This window comes from Dreissena polymorpha, chromosome 6 (genome assembly GCF_020536995.1).
Source record: "Dreissena polymorpha isolate Duluth1 chromosome 6, UMN_Dpol_1.0, whole genome shotgun sequence".
In the NCBI taxonomy this organism is placed as follows: domain Eukaryota; kingdom Metazoa; phylum Mollusca; class Bivalvia; order Myida; family Dreissenidae; genus Dreissena; species Dreissena polymorpha.
In genome coordinates this window covers 101584717-101592236 of record NC_068360.1, presented here as the reverse complement: position 1 = coordinate 101592236, position 7520 = coordinate 101584717, and positions in this window count along the sequence as shown.

The following is a 7520-nucleotide window of genomic DNA, read 5'->3' as shown; positions in this document are numbered from 1 at the left end:
GCCTATTAGCATGGTAGAAACAATTAACAATGCTATGCATTCTGAAGTATTAATTTTCGTTTTTTTTTTAAGTTCCCAGAAAATTTACTCAAATAAAGCAAATATCTCCACATACTAAGACAGACGGCTTTACAAGTCATAAATGTATACTCGGACATTTATATTCCTCATCCATCTTAGTTATTATCGTTTGTAGTACATTCTTTATAGACAATATGACATATTGCATCAATTTCATCATGAAAACATAAAAACCAATCGTCACGTATTGATAATTATCTGTTGACAATTGTTTGAAGACTTTCATTTCAAATTTAAGTTAACACTTAATCTGCTCACAACCTTAACACAATAGTAAGAAATAATAACTTTTTAACAATTGGAACAATATTAAATTTTGAAGTATGTATATCGAATAAGACATGTCCATCATTTTCGCTGCGAATAAAACATTAAAATCGCCAACATCTTCTGATGATTGTTGCATGTTTTACTGAGAATAAATTAAGAACAATGATTTAGACAGTAGCTGGCTATAAACAAAGAAAAATATAAGAAGTATTACATACTTGCTATATGTATGGGCAACCGCTTAGACATTAATGCAGTTCTACCATTATTAAATTGTTAAGAGTTCTTCCATAACAAAAACATGTTGTTTAATTGATAATAAATTATATCATTTAAATCACAGGCTTTTATTGTTCCGACTCCTCGAATCGTAATCAATATATTTGGAAAGGAAAGAAAGATGACTTTTCCCAATACTACTTAAAATGTTGTCATTTTAAAAATAAGTGATATTATGGTTAACTTGTTGCACTCAATTATTTAGGCATAATTTTGCAAAGGTCAAGTTCTGAACATGTTTAGTCACTAAGAATGCTAGGTATTGTCTTTTAGTTCTGCATAAAATTATAATTAACACTTAAAACATGTATATGTCATGTCTGTTCGACTCCATAGCTAATCATTAAAATGTTTACATATATATAAACTAACAACTCTGAAATTAAATTTTCATTCATATTTAATGATGGTCTATCACATTCTTAATCAAATAAACAGGAATATACGATTTTCAGATAAATATGATTAATGTGCTATGAAGCAGAACTTTTGCTTTTTTCAACAATTCTGAGAGCATTAGAAGACAGTGGATTTAATCAATTTAAAGCGTCATGTATGTGGTATAAACATTGTCGACCATTACGTCTCGGTATGTTTACCTAATTTTGGATGGAATGAGAGACAACAAGACTGGGATAAAGAGGCGCATATCCGTTTTGAACTTGCTATATAACCAAAGGCGTATATGCGGTCAATGGCTGACTTGTTTGCACTATGAATGTGACTGCTCCCCGATTAATATGCTGAGCGTAGATATAATAACGATGTTAATTATGTTGTGGTTAGCTTGTTTTAAAATATGAAAACAGTAACCGACAAATTAAGATGCAACTAAGTATATGTATAAGTATACTTGGAATATCGTTTTGCTATTAGAACCCCATTCGAACAAACAGCTGGGTAAGATCCTAGTAACACACGTAAAATAAAGCAACATTTGTAGTTTGTGTTATGGCATCTTGATCAGATTTAATGCGTTGGTATGCTTATGAGTACACGCAAATACCTAACATTACGAACTATTTGTTGTATGAATCGGCTCATAAATTAACATTTTACAACAAAAACACAATCAATATATACTTTCTTTTATATCATCCGCTAGGATATTTTTTAGGCAAGTGAACACATGTCTATGGATGACGAGACGTTACACAATAAAATATACATAAGCATAATAATGATTACAAATGCAGTCAGTGCATTTAACAGTGAAACCTTTAATTGGGATTATAAATTACTTTAATGTCGTATGCTAACTGTCTAAAAATGTAGTATTTACTAACGTCACACAGGATAATACACATTAAGCACATACAGTCATAAACAAAGTCATACGTAATAGTATCCTTTTAAATACAAGTTGTGTTAAACTCAGCATATACACTTGTCCGAAAATAGCTTTATGTAAATGTGTTTAAAAGAAATGACCGTTACCTTTGTTTACAATATATTGTTGTTTTTATTCGTGTTTGCATGTGTAGTCGAACAAAAACATATACATGAATTAAAAACAAACCAGTTTGATGCGAAAACAAATACAACGCAACGTTATTTGATAAAGTTGTGTTCACATCTTATTGATCCATAAGTCCGTCTCCACCACGGCACAATATATGCCAATATTGCTTGTAGAAACCACTGGCGTTTTACCACGGGGTATGTGCTAGATTAAGAAACAACAAAACGGGTAATAAAACATACAATGAAAACCATTATATTACTTTTTTGTTGATCTTACTCAATCAAACTAATGCTGTTTTATAACCAGATATATAAAAATAAAAATGTATAGATGTAAAATATATTCGCATCACGAGTTGACATGTTATATTCACTAATAGCATATTTGTTTGAATCTGTTAAAGAGTGTAGCTTATTTACAACTCCTACATGTTTAGGTTTTATTATTAAATTAATATTTGCACATGGAGTAGACCTCGTTTACATTCCAAAAACAGTAAACCTTCGAGCTATTACATCGAAAAATTATGTCCGATTCGACAGTGTAGTAATTGAATCCGGCAGTTGTCCTTCTGTCGGCTAACGTTGCGTGCGTACATATAGTACAACGTGGTAATCAATTAATTACATGTACGCCATGGTGCATTTATATTTAATCGTGATGGCGTTGTATAGTTAACGGATAATAAATCAGTTGTTCAAGGTTTAAAACAATAACGGGCGTTAACTTTAAATAATGTCAATAATGTCAACAACCATTTAAAGAAAGCTAATAGTATAATAAAAAAACGCATTGGTGTATGTAGCCTAAGCTATCCTGAATACAAGTGCTTTTGCCAATCAATAAAAGCAATTCATTAACGTGTTGTGAAGTATTCCATTTGCAGAACAATCTCACTATTGTTTTAGTTCGAGAAACGATAATAGCTCTCTATTAGTAGAACAAGGTAAACAAGCAATAATACTGACCGAGTAATTATTTACACCATAATGATCAAGATATTCAACATCATGTTTATAATACATGTATATATATATATATATATATATATATATATATATATATATATATATATATATATATATATATATATATATATATATATATATATATATATATATATATATAGTTTTATATATTGATTCATATATTTATCTACATGTATATGTACGTAAAAATATGCATTATACTTGTCATAATTATATATATTAGGATTAAAACAAAGCAATACATCAGTGGTAGAATAATGTTGTAGATATATACGTTCTTTGAATTGGCCGATGAGTCGTCAACATGTTGTATTATGTCTGATTATAAATCCTTTTTTATCGTCTTGAAACATACGGACTCATATCTTGAGCAATGGTACAGATGACTGCTATACAAAGAAGATAATACAAGTGTGCAATGTTGCATATACTACATGTGTGCACTTATAAATATGCAAAAACGTATTGCTGTTAGTATTCCTCTTACTCCCAATCTCGGATGCATCGGATACGTGATGTGACATAAGATGACTCTATAGTCTCTGTTAATATATATGTGTTGTATGTAGAAACTGCAAATTTATGTCACATATAATCTTCTAGATGACCTTTGCCTTTAAGGAGTTAAGTTATTCAGCTGTGGAAGCCAAAAGCCAAAGAAAAAGTAGGTGCCATGACTTTAAATCATAACCTGCCTTTTTTCTGAAAGCGATTAAGCCCAATGCTGTTTCGCGGATGAAGTGTTGTAGTAGTTTGTTGATGCGTTATATGTGAGGCATTTTATTGATTCATAAAATCAAGTGGTGTGCACGATTTATTTGCTGACATTAATCCTTTCAAATTTCGATGTCAAATGCAGTGTATATTATAAGTATTTCTGGTCTGCTATTATTCCGGGCTGGTCGAAGTGTGAACTATTCATGTATGATTATGAGCTGTTTGCTATGCATATCCAAATTACATATATCGGCCAATAAGTGGCTGGAACGGTCCCCTTAATGTGCTTATACTATATAATAACGCTATAAACTGATGCAATCCACTGTCTTCTAAGTAACTGCAACATGACTTTTGCAGTAATATGGAGAACGACCTTTTCAAACGTTTATGAAAACGCGTTGAACTATTCGGAGTCTTGTCGCAATTCGTCTTTACTTTTAGTGTGTTGTGTGTGTTATAACCATATAATGTATAGCTGTGACATGGACTGTTGAAACACGGTGTTGTGCCGTTTATTCAATGAATTCCATATTTCATCGAAGCATGTGTGTACATTTACACATCATTTTTGCAAATAATTTGAATTAACCTTTAATTGATAGATACATAAATACAAAGATATACAAAGTACGAGTTTATTATATTACATTTTAGTGTACCGTTTGAAATAAGTCAACTCCAATAGCAATTTTAAGTTACAACTCAAGATCCCAATTATAGTAGGTTTTACTTTTTAACGAAACTTTTGTCTGACAAAAATGTTTATATTAAACTTTTTAATTTAATAAACTCATGTTTATCAGAAGGATATGATGTTAACGTACTTAAAAACACGTGCTTATTAATTTTCGATTCACTTTATCGTTCTTTTCTTAAAATTTGGACTCATTAATGGAATTACATTTTTATACGTTTGATTCTTAAATATTTAATCACCTAAGCTGGTTTTATTGGTAATTTAATTTTACAGTACCGCCCCTTTAATATTTTTTTTTTATGTTACAGAACTGCCCCATGTATTTTGTTCACGTCATCGTGTCTTAATCTTATCAATTACGTCATACGATACTCTTTCTCTGATACTGGCTACATTGATTTTTGTGACGTCATCGCTTTGATATTGCTTCATACCACATACTTTCACTTTTTTAATCTACATCCATAGATGATTGGGTTTAAAGCGTTCAGTTTAAATTATATTTTCTATCTGACCGTCGTTTCTTGTTTGATCTATTTTTAGCAGTCACATAAACAACCAAGCTATGTAATATGGATCTTTTAACCCATTATTGCTGCTTCTTCCTGTATTTGCGCGATGATGATCTGAAATATTAACTTCATGACGCTATTTTCTTAATCTTTTTTCTAAAAAGAAGGAATCTAGTTGACACTTGTTCGTAGTTTCATCTCATCGTTCCTCAAAAAGTTGGAACTATGTTGCTCTGGTATCTTTTCTACCATTGAGTGATTCAATGGTAATTAAATTGAATGCGTTTTTATTCCCTGTTATTATTGTTTAATTTGAGTTACATTGCTATGAGGTTAAATTTTATTTACACTTCAATGTATCATGAATATTGCTTGGCCAAGGGTGAGGTTGAGCGCTCTAAACCCGGTATAAATCCCTAATGCTTTGAATTGACCGTTCCAAGGCGGTGACCCCATTTTTATTCTTATATGTGTTTATGTTGTTTTGTATTGAGCTATTTAGTGCTGTTTTGTACTGTTTGGGCAATCGGTCACTTGCCTCAAATAAAGGACCAACTAATTGTTTATAATAGGAATTCAATGCTGCTCCAGCAGCTGGAGTTTCACTTCTATATATTAAAACCATGTCGACAGAGTATAGTTTCAGTTCGCATATGTTTATATTAACTATATCATTGTTAAGATAATCCTTAATTTTTTTTTTATTTGAATAGCATACACCTAGAATTTTAAAGTCTTTGTCTGAAATACGTAAAATAGTTTCCGGCATTATGCTAAGTCTGAGATTCTGTGTTCAATTGGCTTGAACAGATTGTTCATACATATGGGTCACCGGGAATTATTTTTAGTTAATCGAGTTTACCACATTTGTTATTTAAACAACCTTTATGCTGAACAACTTAATTAATATTTCATTAAATAAAAACAGGTGCATTTTTCATTATTGTATATAAAAAAACAAGAAACACATACTATTTTAGGATATTTCGAGTCGATACAATTAGACATGTCGTTTTTTGCATGTTTAGACACGTTATAAATATGTATGTGCTCTATTTCTTAAACGAAATTATAGAACTGCTAATATAAGTAGCAAGACATGTTTAAGTATAAACTCAATAAATAACCAGCATTAACAAATGTCACCGCAGATTAATGTGATTCAGCTTGGAAAAAGATATTAAGTAATAGACAAAAATACATGAACTATTGTAAACAGTATTTCTTGTAATGTTGTTAAAAGAAACTTTACAAGAAGTTCATACATAATCTTAAAGTGATTTGTTACAAATGGAACGTATATATCAACAATTTGATTTTTGCTTATGTATTGTTTTTCATTTTGTTCTGACTTCCTATACCTCATTACCCCTACCATAATTCTAGTTGCTTATCATATCGCATGTGCATGTATACGTTATTTCTGATTGTCTCACTTTAAATGTATATTTGTGGACGTTTTACGATTATTAACAAAATATACCAGCAGTCGGCATGTGTTTTAAAAGAATAGAGTTTACAATAACGTCGCAAGTTAAATTTAGTATTGTTTAACATTCACGAAAAAGTACATGCATTAACGTCGGTTAGTGCTGTTATTGTTATTTTGTTCTAAATATATGATCACCCATTGCATCATTCATTATTGAAGTTATAAGGAGACGTATGCGTTTAAATAAAAAATGAACCATCCAGCGACACAATGTGTCATTAATTTGACTCCAAATTGCGAGTTGTTTGCAGAAAATTAATTATTGATATTCCCATATGATTGGATAATGAACAAATATTGAAATTGAAATATCGAATGATAAAATGATAACGAATCACACACGTTTGATCTCATTATTATTTGATTATTTTCTGTATGAAATGCTACCTTGTGTTCATAATGCATTAATATTGGGGATAATTTCGCATCACAACAGTTAGATAAGGTATAATTATTCGATGCGTAGTCATGACTACGCATAACAAGTTGCGTGACTGTTATTTTATTCATATGTAAGATGCTGTCAAATTTCAAATACAAAAACAATTACCATGTTGTAATCAGAGACTATTTAAAAGTATATAACAGCAAGTCAATTTGGCGCATATTTTGTTGAGAGCGAGGGTAATGTCTTGGTAAGGTATGACGTTTGGAAAAAAACAGATCACCCCACACTTGGCAATATTTATCTAAATACGATTGCAAAACCAATCAATTGAACATATATGCAAACAACATTCAGACTTAACTACTACACTGTGTATGACATGACTCGTATATGACTTGTTTGGCATGTCATTGAACCTTTCAAATTGATCGAGTTGATTTTATAAACGACATAGAAAACAACATTTCATGACTATTTGATTGAGACACCGAAATCTTGTACGGAGTTACAACTATGTTTTGTATTTCTTGTTATATGATTTGTTTTAATTCCAAAACATTTCATGAAGATTATCCCAGTGTAACAAATAGACATTTTCTATGTTGATGCCAAAACAATGTTAAACTA